The 18,694-nt window shown below is 46.3% G+C and overlaps 1 pseudogene; it reads right to left on the bottom strand.

Annotated features, from left to right (window-relative positions):
- Positions 1-18,694, bottom strand: part of LOC129866960 (WW domain-containing oxidoreductase-like) — a 320,558-nt pseudogene that overhangs the window by 216,461 nt on the left and 85,403 nt on the right.

Here is an 18,694-nt window from a genome sequence, read left to right as displayed (position 1 = left end):
GACCAGAGGACCGGAGAGGACAGACCTGTGTCAATACCACCACCACCACACACTGCTGACAATACACTACACTGAGTAAAGTGTGTGAGATCACACTGATCTGGCCATGTCGATGCTGTAATGAGAGAGAAAGAGAGCAAGAGAGTAAGAAAGAGGGACAGGAAGTAAGAAAGGGAAAAATGAAGCATGAACTAGAGATAGAGAGAGAGAGAGATGGGATGATATTAACAGAGAGTCAGTGGTACAGCGTAAAGATTTATTTCCAATACTTGCACTATAAAGTAGATATACAGTCCCTCTCTCTCTTCTCCTCAGCTGGCCCTTTATTTCCTGTGTGTGTGTGTGTGTGTGTGTGTGTGTGTGTGTGTGTGTGTGTGTGTGTGTGTGTGTGTGTGTGTGTGTGTGTGTGTGTGTGTGTGTGTGTGTGTGTGTGTGTGTGTGTGTGTGTGTGTGTGTGTGTGTGTGTGTGTGTGTGTGTGTGTGTAGCAGAGCGTGCATTATAAAGTGAGGTAGTGTTTAGAGGACCTGATGACAGAAAGAGGAACACAGAGGTACAGAGAGGAGCAGGGGAGAAGCACGTGGCAGAGGTTACAGGTTCATCTCAATTGATATTCTCCCAGTCTGCATAGGAGAGAGGCCTTCTCTGTCTGCTGGCTATCACCTAGCACAAATAACAGGATACATCTCTAACACACACACACACACACACATACACACACACACACACACACAGGGATGTACAAGCGTGTACACACACTGAGGTGCATGCCCACGCGCGCACACACACGGACACACACATACTCTTGTGTATTATAAAAGGTCACACATCATCACATATGCATGCCTATGCATTTTAACATACGAGTCTCTCTCAGTCTCAAATACAGCAGTGGGTCTCTGGTGAGTTTGATGTGAAACCAATGTAGCATCCAGGCCAAACTGTATTTATAAACAAGCACTTTATAAACTCACCCACAGACGCTAAGGTGAAATATTACATTAATATGAACAAGCATTAATACCGCCCTCTTCTCCCCACCTCTCTCCCTTGCTTTCCCCCCCTCTTTCTCACTCCCTAATCCGTTCATGTGGGCAATAAGTGTATGCACCATGAACACATTTAATTTGTGTGTGTGGTTTAGAGCGAGCCCAGAGGTGAGTCTTAATAAGGATCAATGGCACTTTATCTGGGCCGGCTTCCACTTCATAGCATGCAAATCACACAGCAACACTGGCAGGGAAAAAAGAAATGGATTTAATTAAAACATGTAGAACCACAGGCTCTGGAAATTCAATTAAAGGATTTATGCAAAGGTTAGCTAGCTTTTTGTGTTGCAGTTTCCTGCTTCTGTAATGAGCTTTTCATATTAAAAATCAATAGGTAATCTGGGCTGGGGGATCGCTGCTTATGCACATTTTAGAAATCAATTTGAAGAATAGTCCATCAGCTGCCGTGTCAAAACAAAGAGGGGGGAGATGGAGGACGGAGAGGGGGAGAGAAAGAGGTGAGGATTTCCTCTTTTCTCCTCTATGGGGTCAGGGGAGAGATATTGGCAGTGTGGGGGTGGAGGGATGAAGAGAGGAGTACATATAAGAGGTCAGGGGAGAGATATTGGCAGTGTGGGGTGGACGGATGAAGAGAGTAGTACATATAAGAGGTCAGGGGAGAGATATTGGCAGTGTGGGGTGGACGGATGAAGAGAGTAGTACATATAAGAGGTCAGGGGAGAGATATTGGCAGTGTGGGGTGGAGGGATGAAGAGAGGAGTACATATAAGAGGTCAGGGGAGAGATATTGGCAGTGTTGGGGTGGAGGGATGAAGAGAGGAGTACATATAAGAGGTCAGGGGAGAGATATTGGCAGTGTTGGGGTGGAGGGATGAAGAGAGGAGTACATATAAGAGGTCAGGGGAGAGATATTGGCAGTGTTGGGGTGGAGGGATGAAGAGAGTAGTACATATAAGAGGTCAGGGGAGAGATATTGGCAGTGTTGGGGTGGAGGGATGAAGAGAGGAGTACATATAAGAGGTCAGGGGAGAGATATTGGCAGTGTGGGGTGGAGGGATGAAGAGAGGAGTACATATAAGAGGTCAGGGGAGAGATATTGGCAGTGTGGGGTGGACGGATGAAGAGAGGAGTACATATAAGAGGTCAGGGGAGAGATATTGGCAGTGTGGGGTGGAGGGATGAAGAGAGTAGTACATATAAGAGGTCAGGGGAGAGATATTGGCAGTGTTGGGGTGGAGGGATGAAGAGAGTAGTACATATAAGAGGTCAGGGGAGAGATATTGGCAGTGTGGGGTGGACGGATGAAGAGAGGAGTACATATAAGAGGTCAGGGCTGTGCAGCCTGGTCTTTTCTCTGATCTGGGTCTTTATGAGAGTGGCTCCCTGGGTCTTAGCAGCCTGTCCGGGCCTGACCTCCAGGTTGGGGGTAATTTAGGGCAACCTCAGCCTAGCCCCAGCCCAGACACCCTTAGTGGGCAACAGGTCCTAATGGCCTCCCTGAGGTGTCTGGAGCTAGAGGAAGGCTAGAGGTGGGCGGCGAGATGTACAGCTAAAGTAAGCCTGCTTTGAGCCTGTAGATCTATTCCAGTGCTCTGTATCACTGTCGTATCTCTCCAGTGTGAATGAAGATGTTCTCTACCTGTGCTGTTCCTAATCAACTGTAATGACTTCATCCCAGGGAGCTGGCAGCTCATTACCCCCACTACAGCTGTAGAGGTCTGGGACTGGAGGGACCTCTGTGCCCCCCCCCCATCTCTCTCTCTCTCTGCACGGCTGAGCATCACACAGACCGGCACAGAGAGGCTGTCACAGCCCACAGCAGAGCTTCTGTGATGGGGCTAAACTCTCCGCCTGTGTGTATGTGTGACCTTACACCTGACAGTGAGGCGCTACTGTACAGTAGCGGCACAGAGATGTATACATTCTCTCTCTCACACACACTCTCAGAGTGTCTCAGACAGGTCATTATGTATTTCTGTGGTCAGTGGCCTGTGCACCTTGTGGAGTCATCTCCTAATAGCAGCAGAGCAGAGCCTGCGTTACCCTGAACCAAGACAGAGGGGGGAAAGAGAGAGAGAGAGAGATAATGTGGGGTGGAGAGCAAAGCACAGAGGAGCTAGTTAAAGGGCCTGTCTTGTGTCATCACTCAGAGAACAGAGCTGAATAGTATACAACTGTCTGAGTGCTGGACGGCGCTGGGTCAGAAGTTCTACCCTGCATATGTGTAAAGGTGTGCTGGGTAGTTATTAGTATGCTTGATCGCTAAGCGAGCCTGGGAGTGGGTGCTGAAGGTACACACCCCCCCCCCACCCCCCCACCAGGGAATTAACATTGAACCAGAGAGACTCCTCTGAGCCTCTACCCACAACCCACCTCTTCTCCGACCATTAGAGTGGAGTAAAGTTGCCCTTAGATACTAATCTAAGGTTGGTCTTGTGTTTTATGCCAAATGGTTGAGGTTAGGATCTGATTAGGGTAAACTGATTCTAGACCAGTGTCTAAGTGCAACTTCCACCCAGAGAAGCTCCTGAAATAGTAGTGAAGATGCTAGTCAAGAAATTGTCTTAAGAATGAAAGGTTACATACAGGGGTGGGAAAAGTACCCAATCGTCATACTTGAGTAAAAGTAAAGGTACCTTAATAGAAAATGACTCAAGTAAAAGTAAAAGTCACCCAGTAAAATATTACTTGAGTAAAAGTCTAAAAGTATTTGGTTTTAAATATACTTAAGTGTCGAAAGTAAATGTAATTGCTAAAATATACTTAAGTATCAAAAGTAAAAGTATAAATCATTTCCAATTCCTTATATTAAGCGAACCAGACGGCACGATTTTCTTGTTTTTTATTTATTTACGGATTTCCAGATGAACACTCCAACACTCAGACACCATTTACAAGCGTTTAGTGAGTCGATCAGATTAGAGGCAGTAGGGATGACCAGGGAGGTTCTCTTGATACACGCATGAATTGGCCAATGTTCCTGTCCTGCTAAGCATTCAGAATGTAATGAGTACTTTTGGGTGTCTGAGAAAATGGAGTAAAAAGTACATTATTTTCTTTAGGAATGTAGTGGAATAAAAAGAAAATTTGTCAAAAATATAAATAGTAAAGTACAGATACCCCAAAAAACGACTTAAGAAGTACTTGCAAGTATTTTTACTAAAGTACTTTACACCACTGGTTACGTATACACACACACACACGCACACGCACACGCACACACACACACACGCAGACACACACACACACACACGCACAACCACAATATGACCTAAACTATAGAGCTAGACAGTAGACATGAGTGCTGTGTGGGATTTAACTCACCCAGAATGCTCTATATTTCCACATTCATTTTCCCTCACATCCTACAGCTAGAGATAAGAGATGTGTTTAGCCTCTCGCACATACACACCACTGCAGGCTAGAGTATTCAGTTGTGATAACCACACTAAAGGACAGAGTGAAACTCCCACTTTAAAGGCGTTGGATTATCTACTAGCGGGAAACAGGGGGCCAGGCACGGCCGTACGATCTCTGATAAGCCAGATGAAGGCATGGGGAGTGGAACATGATGTTAGTGAGTGATAGTCTGGCTGATGATTAAAACGTCATGGCTCTTCATAGATGCCTTGCTCCACTCTGATCACAGTGAGGGAGGGAGCTGCAATACCCTGCTTTGATAATATTAGGAATATATTTTGTTATTCTTTTTCCTCAGATTACTGCTCTACATATTAAAGCCACTAAAATACAACACTTGTCTGATAAGGAGAACATTAATAATATTGTATATTTAATGAAAACGATCACTGGATTTCTTCATTAATTTGAGTGTATGTGCCGACATCAACTAACAGTGCATACAGCGCACTGAACTAGGCTATATAGAGTGCATTCGGAAAGTATTCAGACCCTTTGACTTTTTCCACATTTTGTTACGTTACAGCGTTATTCTAAAAATAATTAACATCTATACACAATACCCCATGATGACAAAGCGAAAACAGGTTTTTATAAAACATTTTAAATTTATAAACAAAAATATGTTATTTACATAAGTATTCAGACCCTTCGCTATGAGACTCAAAATTTAGTTCAAGTGCATCCTGTTTCCATTGATCATCTTTGAGATGTTTCTACAACGTGATTGGAGCCCACCTGTGGTAAATTCAATTGATTGGACATGATTTGGAAAAGCACACACCTGTCTATATAAGGTCCCACAGTTAACAGTGCATGTCAGAGCAAACCATGAACTCGAAGGAATTGTCCGTAGAGCCCCAAGACAAGATTGTGTCGAGGAACAGATCTTGGGAAGGGTACCAACACATTTCTGCAGCGTTGATGGTCCCCAAGAACACAGTGGCATCCATTATTCTTAAATGGAAGAAGTTTGGAAGAACTTCCTAGAGCTTGCCAAGCTGAGCAATCAGGGGGAGAAGGGCCTTGGTCAGGGAGGTGACCAGAACCCAATGGTCACTCTGACAGAGCTCCAGAGTTCCTCTGTAGAGATCGGAGAACCTTCCAGAAGGACAACCATCTCTGCAGCACTCCACCAAATCAGGCCTTTATGTTAGAGTGGCCAGACGGAAGCCACTCCTCAGTAAAAGGCACATAACAGCCCGCTTGGAGTTTGCCAAAAGGCACTTAAAGGACTCTCAGACCATGAGAAACAAGATTCTCTGGTCTGATGAAACCAAGATTTAACTGTTTGGCCTGATTGCCAAGGGTCATGTCTGGTGGAAACCTGGCACCATCCCTACGATGAAGCATGGTGGTGGCAGCATCATGCTGTGGGGATGTTTTTCAGGGGCAGGGACTGGGAGACTAGTCAGTATCAAGGGAAAGGTGAACGGAGCAAAGTACAGAGAGATCCTTGATGAAAACCTGCTCCAGAGCGCTCAGGACCTCGGAAGGTGAACCTTCGCCCCAGTCTAACAGAACAACGCCCCTAAGCACACAGCCAAGATAACGCACAAGTCTCTGAATGTCCTTGAGTGGCCCAGACAGAGCGAGTACTTGAGCCCGATCGAACATCTCTGGAGAGACCTGAAAATAGCTGTGCAGCGACGCTCCCCATCCTACCTGACAGAGCTTGAGAGGATCTGCAGAGAAGAATGGGAGAACATTGTAGCGTCAACATTGTAGCGTCAGACCCAAGAAGACTCGAGTCTGTAATCGATGCCAAAGGTGCTTCAACAAAGTACTGAGTAAAGGGTCTGAATACTTGTGATATGTAAATGTGATATTTAATTTAAAAAATGTTTATACATTTGCAGAAATGTTTAAAAATCTCTTTTTGCTTCGCCATTATGGGGTATTGTGTATAGATTGATAAGGGTAAAAAAACGATTTAATACATTTTAGAATAAAGCTGTAACGTAACAAAATATGGAAAAAGTCAAGGGGTCTGAATACTTTCCGAATGACAAGAAACTGCCATGTGGGGAATTGTAAGTGGTTCGTTTCAGCTGGTTTCATCTTGTTTTGATACCATGTCTTGTTCTGAGGTGTTTTGACAGATATCATGTCAATGCTAATTTTGCAAAAATTTGCTGTAGCAACTGTAGCAATGTATTGTAGAGGCAACAAGTGCTCATTCATTGTGTACATGTATTTATGTTTTCAATAAACATTGGAAACAAAATATACAGTGGCAAGAAAAATGATGTGAACCCATCTACAGTAAATCACAACAATAGACAAATACAGTCTTCTTAAACTAATAACATACAAACAATTATACGTGTTCATGTCTTTATTGAACACACCGTGTAAACATTCACAGTGCAGGGTGGGAAAAGTATGTGAACCCTTTGATTTAATAACTGGTTGACCCTTCTTCGGCAGCAATAAACTCAACCAAACGTTTTCTGTAGTTGTGGATCAGACCTGCACAACGGTCAGGAGGAATTTTGGACCATTCATCTATACAAAACTATTTCAGTTAAGCAATATTCTTAGGATGTCTGGTGTGAACTGCTCACGAGGTCATGCCACAGCATTTTAAATCGGGTTGAGGTCAGGACTCTGACTGGGCCACTCCAGAAGGCGTAGTTTCTTCTGTTGACGCCATTCTGTTGTTGATTTACATCTGTGTTTTGGGTCGTTTTCCTGCTGCATCACCCAACTTCTGTTGAGCTTCAATTGGCGGACAGATAGCCTTACATTCTCCTGCAAAATGTCTTGACAAACTTGGAAATTCATTTTTCCGTTGCTGATAGCAAGCTTTCCAGGCCCTGAGGCAGCCAGGATGTCACGCCCTGGCCATAGAGAGGTTTAAATTCTCTATTTTGGTTAGGCCAGGGTGTGACTAGGGTGGGCATTCTAGTTTCTTTATTTCTATGTTTTCTATTTCTTTGTTTTTGGCCGAGTGTGGTTCCCAATCAGAGGCAGCTGTCTATCGTTGTCTCTGATTGGGAATCATACTTAGGCAGCCTTTTCCCACCTGTGTTTTGTGGGTAGTTATTTTCTGTTTAGTCTCTGTTACCTGACAGAACTGTTCGCTTTCGTTTTGTTACTTTGTTCAAGTGTTTTTTTGATAAATAAATAATCTTGAACACTTTTCACGCTGCGCTTTGGTCCACTCCTTCCGACGACAGGCGTTACAGAACTACCCACCTAAAAAGGACCAATCAGCGTGTTCAAGAGGAGCAGGGATCCTGGGCCCGGGAGAAAAGAGAGTGGAGGACATCCTGGACCTGGGAGGAGGTTATGGCAGGGGACAAGACCCTGCCATGGAAACAGGTGGAAACAGTGGAAGAGGAACGGCGACGATACGAGGGGACACGGCTAGCACGGAAACCCGAGAGACAGCTCCCAAAAAATTTTGGAGGGGGGCACACGCGGAGATTGGCGGAGATAGGGTTTAGACCTGAGCCAACTCCCCGTGCTTACCGTGGGGGGCGTGTGACTGGTCAGGCACCGTGTTATGCAGTGATGCGCACGGTGTCTCCAGTGTGCATTCATAGCCCGGTGCGCTCTATTCCAGCTTCCCGCATTTGCCGCACTAGAAGGGGCATCCTGCCAGGACGGGTTATGCCGGCTCAGCGCTCCTGGTCTCCAGTACACCTCTTCGGACCAGGATATCCTGCGCCGGCTCTACGTACTGTATCGCCAGTACGCCTTCACAGCCCAGTGCGTTCTGTGCCAGCGCCCCGCACTTATCGAGCTAAAGTGAGCATCCAGCCAGGACGCATTGTGCCAGCTCTACGCTCCAGGTCTCCAGTGCGCCGCCACAGTCCAGTACGTCCTGTGCCTCCTCTCCGCACTCGCCCCGAGGTGCGCGTCATAAGCCCGGTGCCACCTGTACCGGTCCCACGCATCAGGTCCCCAGTGCGCCTCCACAGTCCAGCAAGTCCTGTGCCTCCTCTCCACACTCGCCCTGAGGTGCGTGTCATCAGCCCGGTGCTACCTGTACCGGTCCCACGCATCAGGTCTCCAGTGCGCCTCCACAGTCCAGTAAGTACGTCCTGTGCCTCCTCTCCGCACTCGCCCTGAGGTGCATATCATCAGCCCGGTGCCACCTGTACCGGTCCCACGCATCAGGCCTCCAGTGCGCCTCCACAGTCCAGAGCTTCCGGCGACAGTTCCCAGTCCAGAGCTTCCGGCGATAGTTCCCAGTCCAGAGCTTCCGGCGACAGTTCCCAGTCCAGAGCTTCCGGCGACAGTTCCCAGTCCAGAGCTTCCGTCGACAGTTCCCAGTCCGGAGCTCCCGGCGACGTTTCACAGTCCGGAACCTCCAACGACGGGCCACAGTCCGGAACCTCCATCGACAATCTACAGTCCGGAACCTCCATCGACGGTCTACAGTCCGGAGCTTCCAGCGACGGTCCCCAGTCCGGAGCCTCCAGCGACGGTCCCCAGTCCGGAGCCTCCAGCGACGGTCCCCAGTCCGGAGCCTCCAGCGACGGTCCCCAGCCCGGAGCCTCCAGCGACGTTCTCCAGTCCGGAGCCTGCAGCGACGGTCCCCAGTCCGGAGCCTGCAGCGACGGTCCCCAGTCCGGAGCCTGCAGCGACGGTCCCCAGTCCGGAGCCTGCAGCGACGGTCCCCAGTACGGAGCCTGCAGCGACGGTTCCCAGTCCGGGGCCTGCAGCGACGGTCCCCAGTCCGGAGCATCCTGCGATGATCGGTTGTCTGGTTCCTCCTGCAATGATCTGCGGCCCGGTTCCTCCAGTGAAGGTCCATGCACCAGGGCCGCCACCAAAGCGGAGGGATCTGCGGGCGGAGGGGGGTCTACGTTCCGCACCGGAGCCGCCGCCGTAAGGGATGCCCGGACCCTTCCCTTTAGAGTCAGGTTTTGCGGCCGGAGTGACAGTACCCCCCACCTTTGGGGGGATGTCACGCCCTGGCCATAGAGAGGTTTTATTCTCTATTTTGGTTAGGCCAGGGTGTGACTAGGGTGGGCATTCTAGTTTCTTTATTTCTATGTTTTCTATTTCTTTGTTTTTGGTCGAGTGTGGTTCCCAATCAGAGGCAGCTGTCTATCGTTGTCTCTGATTGGGAATCATACTTAGGCAGCCTTTTCCCACCTGTGTTTTGTGGCTAGTTATTTTCTGTTTAGTCTCTGTTACCTGACAGAACTGTTCGCTTTCGTTTTGTTACTTTGTTCAAGTGTTTTTTTGATAAATAAATAATCTTGAACACTTTTCACGTTGCGCTTTGGTCCACTCCTTCCGACGACAGAGGTTACACAGGCAGCCCCAAACCATGATGCTCCCTCCACCATACTTTACAGTTGGTATGAGGTTTTGATGTTGTGCTGTGCCTTTTTTTACCCACACATAGTGTTGTGTGTTCCTTCCAAACAACTCAACTTTAGTTTCATCTGTCCACAGAATATTTTGCCAGAAACGCTGTGGAACATCCAGGTGCTCTTTTGCAGCAAACTTCAGACGTGCAGCAATGTTTTTTTGGACAGCAGTGGCTTCTTCCGTGGTGTCCTCCCATGAACACCATTCTTGTTTAGTGTTTTACGTATCGTAGACCCTTCAGCGGGGATGTTAGCATGTTCCAGAGATGTATGTAAGTCTTTAGCTGACACTCTAGGATTCTTCTTAACCTCATTGAGCATTCTGCGCTGTGCTCTTGCAGTCATCTTTGCAGGACGTTCACTCCTAGGGAGAGTAGCAACAGTGCTGAACTTTCTCCATTTATAGACAATTTGTCTTAACGTGAACTGATGAACATCAAGCCTTTTAGAGATACTTTTGTAACCATTTCCAGCTTTATGCAAGTCAACAATTAATCTTAGGTCTTCTGCGATCTATTTTGTTCAAGGCATTGTTCACATCAGGCAATGCTTCTTGTGAATAGCAAACTCAAATTTAGTGAGTGTTTTTTATAGGGCAGGGCAGCTCTAACCAACATCTCCAATCTCGTCTCATTGATTGGACTCCAGGTTAGCTGACTCCTGACTTCAATTAGCCTAGGGGTTCACACCTACACTGTGAATGTTTAAAAGATGTATTCAATATAGACAAGAACAATACAATCATGTGTGTGTTATTAGTTTAAGCACACTGTGTTTGTCTATTGTTGTGACTGAGATGAAGATCAGATCAAATTGTATGACTCATTCATGCAGAAATCCAGGTAATTCCAAAGGGTTCACATACTTTTCTTGCCACTAGTAGTTTACATGTTGTCAATAATCTAAGCCAACCCCAACCCTGTCTGTTTGCACCATAGTTGCGCACACGTCGGTTTTGTTGCTAGACAACCAACCTGTCTATACAGTATTCTGTGAGAGAATCTAATGATCCAAGACATTAACCCACTTTAACAACTATCAAATAAAACATTTTCAGACACATGTAGCTCCAGGTGTTTCAGTGATTGTCTGTACCTTGTGTGTGTGTGTGTGTGTGTGTGTGTGTGTGTGTGTGTGTGTGTGTGTGTGTGTGTGTGTGTGTGTGTGTGTGTGTGTGTGTGTGTGTGTGTGTGTGTGTGTGTGTGTGTGTGTGTGTGTGTGTGTGTGTGTGTGTGTGTGTGTGTGTGTGTGTGTGTGTGTGTGTGTGTGTGTGTGTGTGTGTATGTACCACTCCACCTGTGGTCCTATAAATCAGGCCTGTGTTTTAAACGAAGCCTCAGTTAATTGCACAACAGACACACACAGGGGCTTTTGGGTAGTTTTTTTGAGTAGACATTCTGTTTATGTTTGCATCCTGGAACAATCTCCACGGATCCCGCAAGCAAACGCTAGCAATTAAAACGATAGCATCTTCATATCCCTGCTCATATCCCTGCTCCCAATAACTGAAATAATATTGCTGTTTTTATTAAGCCTTAATGTGGGGAAAGAGGGGAGAGGCTGGGGCGCTAAAGAAGGTACCCGTTCAGACGCCTTATCAACCTCTGATTTAAATAACAGCAAAATGCTTAGCTTAAGGGTGTGTAGTGTGTATGTATATATGGTGTGTGTGTGTGGTCTTTATCAGACACAGGACGCTAAGCTAAGCGCTGTGTCAGCACACCAGGATTTAATTACCAGTGCTAGCTAGCTACCTTTGTCCTTTAATATTTACAAACATCTACACCGCTGTTAGTTAGTTAATTAGAAAAACACCCCGCCCTGGTCTGGTCTGGAGGAGAAACTAGGCTGCATATACAGGACTCATTGGGGACCATAGCAAGCCATCAGGTAGCTGCAGATAATAGTTGAGCAAGAGGAACAGAGTAGTGTTTAGTAAAACTTGATGAGAGACTCCCTCTGCCTGACTCCCTCTGCCTGACTCCCTCTGCCTGACTCCCTCTGCCTGACTCCCTCTGCCTGACTCCCTCTGCCTGACTCCCTCTGCCTGACTCCCTCTGCCTGACTCCCTCTGCCTGACTCCCTCTGCCTGACTCCCTCTGCCTGACTCCCTCTGCCTGACTCCCTCTGCCTGACTCCCTCTGCCTGACTCCCTCTGCCTGACTCCCTCTGCCTGACTCCCTCTGTCTGACTCCCTCTGCCTGACTCCCTCTGTCTGACTCCCTCTGCCTGACTCCCTCTGCCTGACTCCCTCTGCCTGACTCCCTCTGCCTGACTCCCTCTGCCTGACTCCCTCTGCCTGACTCCCTCTGCCTGACTCCCTCTGCCTATCGAACATCATTCATCACAACCACAATTCACTAAAACTCTGCTTCTCTCCACATCCCATCCTGCCTGCAGTGAAAACACTAGAGGGGCTAATGCAGTGATGTAACAGTCCAAACTAAAGCCTATTTAACAGCAGCATGTGGCCGTCAAGTGTAGCAACTACCCTACAGTCAAGTGTAGCAACTACCCTACAGTCAAGTGTAGCAACTACCCTACAGTCAAGTGTAGCAACTACCCTACAGTCAAGTGTAGCAGCTACCCTACAGTCAAGTGTAGCAACTACCCTACAGTCAAGTGTAGCAACTACCCTACAGTCAAGTGTAGCAACTACCCTACAGTCAAGTGTAGCAACTACCCTACAGTCAAGTGTAGCAACTACCCTACAGTCAAATGTAGCAACTACCCTACAGTCAAGTGTAGCAACTACCCTACAGTCAAGTGTAGCAACTACCCTACAGTCAAGTGTAGCAACTACCCTACAGTCAAGTGTAGCAACTACCCTACAGTCAAGTGTAGCAACTACCCTACAGTCAAGTGTAGCAACTACCCTACAGTCAAGTGTAGCAACTACCCTACAGTCAAGTGTAGCAACTACCCTACAGTCAAGTGTAGCAACTACCCTACAGTCAAGTGTAGCAACTACCCTACAGTCAAGTGTAGCAACTACCCTACAGTCAAGTGTAGCAACTACCCTACAGTCAAGTGTAGCAACTACCCTACAGTCAAGTGTAGCAGGATTAGTAGAGAAGTCTTGAAGAGCAGGAGTGTGTGTGTGTTTGGCCTGTAGGGTAGTTGATGATAAATCACAGTGGTACATTTTATAGTTCACATACACCATAGTAATGACATGGTAAATATCCATGCCAGTATTAAGTAAAAAGTATGTAAGTACATGCATTGTTTCCCTTTAAAATCACCGGTGTGCATATCAACATTACAGAAAGAAAGGCATTGAGACTGAGTTGTAATAGAACAAATGGAGATAATATCTATAAAGAGGGAGGATATACAGGGGGTGTGTCAAATCTGCTATTATAACCTATAATGTTGAAAATACATTCTACACACGGGAGCTGGTTATGGATAAAACATCTATGATTGGAAAGCCATGTGTGAGCACTGTATGAAAAGAGAGTAGTAGCTACACTATACCGTAACACTACAGTCTCCCAGCAGTAACGGTTTATGATATGTACCCTCACGAGGTGAAGAGCGGACACACTCTCAGAGCTAAACTAACAAAGACAGGACGAAGAGGAAAAGAGGAAAAACAAGCCAGTGAATATCTCCCTCACTCGCCATCTCTGTGAAAGTCACACTCTCTCCCTGAACCCTGACTGCTCCAGAGATCTGCTCCTTCCCTCTCTTCTCCTCTCGCAGATAGATGCCAAGACTAATATTTGGACTAATGAGGGACAGTTGAGACTACAGAATAAAGTATGAGGACCATGAACAGTAGCATCTGTTCCCACTCTCCAAAACAGCCAGTCAGTTCCAGTAGCCATAAAGCAAACAACTGACTCAATAACCAAGAAGACATCTATTAAATGACACAAATAACTCACTCATATCTAGTTTAGCCCACATAGTGAGAGCCACGCTACATGGCCATCTTTTTAACACCAGAAGTCTTAATTATCCGCGTCCTTGAATGGGCAAGCCAGTGTGAAGAACGATGTACGATGGATGGCCGTGTACACCATGTTCCCAGGGTGCACTACGTTGGCAGTGACACCGTGGGGCGCGAGGCGTCGGTGGAGCTCGTTGAAGAACAGGAGGTTACACAGCTTGGCCCGGTTGTAGGCCAGCATGGACCAGTAGTCCTTCTGAGGAGGAGACAGCACAGCCAGGTCCACCTTACCACACTGGTCCAGCAGGTCTGTAAACCTGGGAGAGGGAGGAACCAAGATTAACTTTGTTTAATCCCACTGAACAAAAATATCAACGCAACATGTAAAGTGTTGGTTCCATGTTTCATCAGCTGAAATAAAATATCCCAGAAATGTTACATACTCACAAAAAGCTTATTTCTCTCAAATGTTGTTCACCAATGTGTTTATATCCCTGTTAGTGAGCATTTCTCCTTTGCCAAGATAATCCATCCACCTGACAGGTGTGACATATCAAGAAGCTGATTAAACAGCATGATCATCACACAGGTGCACTTGTGCTGGGGACAGTAAAAGGCCACTCTAAAATGTGCAGTTTTGTCACACAACACAATGCCACAAATGTCTCAAGTTTTGAGGGAGCATGCAATTGGCATGATGACTGCAGGAATGGCCACCAGAGCTGTTGCCAGAGAATTGAATGTTAATGTCTCTACCATAAGCCACATCCAACGTCATTGTAGAGAATTTGGCAGTACATCCAATTAGCCTCCCACCCGCAGACCACGTGTAACCACGCCAGCCCAGGACCTCCACATCCAGCTTCTTCACCTGTGGGATCATCTGAGACCAGCCACCGGACAGCTGATGAAACTGTGGGTTTGTACAACCAAAGAATTTCTCCACAAACTGTCAGAAACCATCTCAGGGAAGCTCATCTGCATGCTTGTGGTCCACACCAGGGTTGACCTGACTTCAGTGGTCAATTGCTCACCTACGATGGCCACTGGCACGCTGGAGAAGTGTGCTCTTCACGGATGAATCCCGGTTTCAACGTTGTCTGGGTTTGCTGATGTCAATGTTGTGAACAGAGTGCCCCAGGGTGGCGGCGGGGTTATCGTATGGGCAGGCATAAGCTACGGACAACCAACACAATTTAATTTTATTGATGGCAATTTGAATTCACAGAGATACCGTGATGAGATCCTGAGGCCCATTGTTGTGCCATTCATCCGCCACCATCACCTCACATTACAGAACGATAGCGCACGGCCCCATGTGGCAAAGGATTTGTACACAATTCCTGGATGCTGAAAATGTCCCAGTTCTTCCATGGCTGGCATACTCACCAGACATGTCACCCATTGAACAAGTTTGGGATGCTCTGGACGGAGGTGTACGACATCGTGTTCCACTTCCCGCCAATATCCAGCGACTTCGCACAGACGTCGAAGAGGAGTGGGACAACATTCCACAGGCCACAATCAACAGCCTGATCAACTCTATGTGAAGGAGATGTGTCGCGATGAATGAGGCAAATAGTGGTTACACCAGATACTGACTGGTTTTCTGATTCACACCCCTACCTTTTTTTTTAAGGTATCTGTGACCAACAGATGCATATCTGTATTCCCAGTCATGTGAAATCCATAGATTAGGGCCTAATTAATGTTTTTTTAATTGACTGATTTACTTATATGACCTGTAACTCAGTAAAACTTTAGAAAATGTTGAATATTGCGTATATATTTGTTCAGTGTAGAAAAGTCTACATTTTACAGGAACAATTCCAGTCAAGGATAACTTTATTGAAAGTTCACATGAGTTAGTCTCCACTGGCTATACACATTTAAGTAAAACATTTAAGTGTGTATGCATGTGTGTGCTTGTGTGTGAATACATTCTGTAGAGTTTTTATAGCAGCGTGGTCCTGACTGAATACAAATCCAGGGCGTGATATGATGTTCTTTAATTGCCTGCGACAGAGCAGTTAATGCCCAGATGTTTGACAAGGCCCTTGAACATTACACCGCTCGTTGGGTTATTATGCAGTCACAATAACACAGAGACGCACCGCAGTCAAACACACTCCCTCCTTCTCCCTCAAAGTGTGTGTGTGTGTGTGTGTGTGTGTGTGTGTGTGTGTGTGTGTGTGTGTGTGTGTGTGTGTGTGTGTGTGTGTGTGTGTGTGTGTGTGTGTGTGTGTGTGTGTGCGTGCGTGCGTGCGTGCGTGCGTGCGTGCGTGCGTGCGTGCGTGCATGCGTGTGTGTACATCTTAATCCAGTCATTAGAAAACCACCAATCAACATGTCACCTGGTTTCCTTGTTGTGATTTTACAAGCTGCCTGCTTGGCGTTGTTTACCGTCCCGTCTCGGCTACATCCTTGCTTGGCTAAATTACAACATCTGCAGGCTTTATATTTCATCTGAGGAAACTGCTTTAGCACGTGGTGGGGTTGATAAATCAATTGGCTGAGTGAATATGCAAATGTTTCTCTCAAAGCAAGTTTGTTGATGTTTGATAATACAATATGCTTGGTTTTAACTTGCACCTGTCCAGATTTAAATGAAGCTACGCTCTGATTTCATAGTGACCTACGCCACTTTGTCAACACTTCTAGTAACATAAAATGTCTGTCTTTTTAGATTAGAAAATAGCACACATTTTCTTTTAAATCCATCCTTAATAAACCTTAAACCTTTCAGAGAGGGTGCAATAGGAGGTTTTAGATACAGTGTAACAGAGAGATATCATAATATATTTGCTCTCCTGGTCTTTGAGCAGGTATGCAGTAGGAGATAGTTCACCTATTAGTATTATGTCAATTACACTGCAGGCCCTGGTGTTGGAGGGTGATACAGTTTTCAGCCTTTTCCCTCATCTCTCCTCCTCTGTCTCCATCCCTCTCCATTTCTGTCTCTCAATCTTTTCATCCCTCCCACCTTGTCTGCTATATGCTGTAGGTCACAGCTTTTCATTACAACAGGGGGCTTAGGGAGTATAATCCACTACCGGGTCAGGGGTCAGACTGAGAGCCTGTGAGAGAGAGGCTAAGTGAAATAACCAGGAAGTCATAGCAAATAACACACAAACCGAAAAGTAAGCGACTTCAACGAATGCAATATAGGTGTGGAATGGAGCGGGCAAAATGGCAGATGTAATATCAGATATTGTCTCTATCCCCTCTTCTAGGACCAGTGTGTAACTGACTCTCTCTGTGCCTGCTAAGCCCTCTTTGAAGGGGTTAGGCACCATTGATTAGGGATGGGAGAGGAGGGCAAAACTAAGGAGGAAGCACAGGAAGGGAGGGGTAGAGGAGGGGATGGATGAGGAGAGACAAAGATATGGGGAAATAGGTAGAAGGGGAGCGAAAAGAGGAGGAGAAGGGGAAATCAGAGGGATGGAAAGAGGAGAAACAGGTTCGAGAGGAAAGTGCCTGGTCTAATTGTAACTTCATAGGCCCTGTATCAATCATATGGTTTCGTTTTCACTTTTTTCTTTCAAATCACACTTCACTCTCCTCACTCCCTGTCAGTGTATGGGGGCTGACCTCTTGTCAATGAGTCTACTGCTCTCCTCTCATGCACGTCAGCCTCTACTACACTACATTATGTCTAGCAGAGCAGGGCTGTACTATGACTGCTGTTTGATCTGCAAGAATAACTCTGCCTATACGTCCAGTCCCTCTGAGCTAGGGGCTAATCAATCATTGTGATTGGCTGACTAGCTGACTGACTGACTGTAGCCAGGATCAATGTGTCCCATGCACACTGACTGCCTCGGATACACACGGGACAGCATACTGTAGCAGCCGGGGATCACCGTACACATACGGACATGCTTGATAAAGACAAGAAAGAGACCAAGAGAGAGGAGAGAGTGAGGGAGAGTTAGATTCAGGGGGTCAGAGAGGAAGGCCTGGACATGTTATACACATTGATGATAAAAGGAGATGTACAGTGCCTTCAGAAAGTATTCATACCCCTTGACTTATTCCACATTTTGTGTTACAGCCTGAATTCAAAATGGATGAAATGTAGATGGGTCTTTCTCACCCATCTACATGCAATACCTGTCACGATCGTCGTTCGGTGAATGAGAGGACCAAGGCGCAGCGTGATACGAATACATCTTCTTTAATATAACGAAGACGAAACAAACACTTTTACAAACTAATACAAAAACAACAAACGATCGTGAAGCTATACAAACTACGTGCACACATGCAACATAGACATAGACAAAATAAAGGAAATAAGGTCAGGAACGTGACAATACCACATAATAATTTATTTATTTTACCGTTATTTTACCAGGTAAGTTGACTGAGAATACATTCTCATTTGCAGCAACGACCTGGGGAATAGTTACAGGGGAGAGGAGGGGGATGAATGAGCCAATTGTAAACTGGGGATTATTAGGTGACCATGATGGTTTTGAGGGCCAGATTGGGAATTTAGCCAGGACACCGGGGTTAACACCCCTACTCTTACGATAAGTGCCATGGGATCTTTAATGACCTCAGAGAGTCAGGACACCCGTTTAACGTCCCATCCGAAAGACAGCACCCTACACAGGGCAGTGTCCCCAATCACTGCCCTGGGGCATTGGGATATTTTTTTTTAGACCAGAGGAAAGAGTGCCTCCTACTGGCCCTCCAACACCACTTCCAGCAGCATCTGGTCTCCCATCCAGGGCCTGACCAGGACCAACCCTGCTTAGCTTCAGAAGCAAGCCAGTAGTGGTATGCAGGGTGGTATGCTGCTGGCTCATGATAATGGGAAAACATGTTTTTAGAAATGTTTTCAAATGTATTCTCTAAGAGCTTTCCACACCTGGATTGTACAATATTTGCCTATTATTCCTTTTAGAATTCTTAAAAGCTGTCAAGTTGACTGTTTATTAGACAGCCATTTTCAAGTCTTCCCATACATTTTTAAGCTGATTTACACTACAGGTCAATTTTTTGAACACCTACTCATTCAAGGGCTTTT

The sequence above is a fragment of the Salvelinus fontinalis genome, chromosome 12, assembly GCF_029448725.1.
Source record: "Salvelinus fontinalis isolate EN_2023a chromosome 12, ASM2944872v1, whole genome shotgun sequence".
Lineage (NCBI taxonomy): Eukaryota > Metazoa > Chordata > Actinopteri > Salmoniformes > Salmonidae > Salvelinus > Salvelinus fontinalis.
The sequence above is the reverse complement of the archived record's forward strand: the minus strand, read 5'-3'. Positions and strand labels throughout refer to the sequence as shown.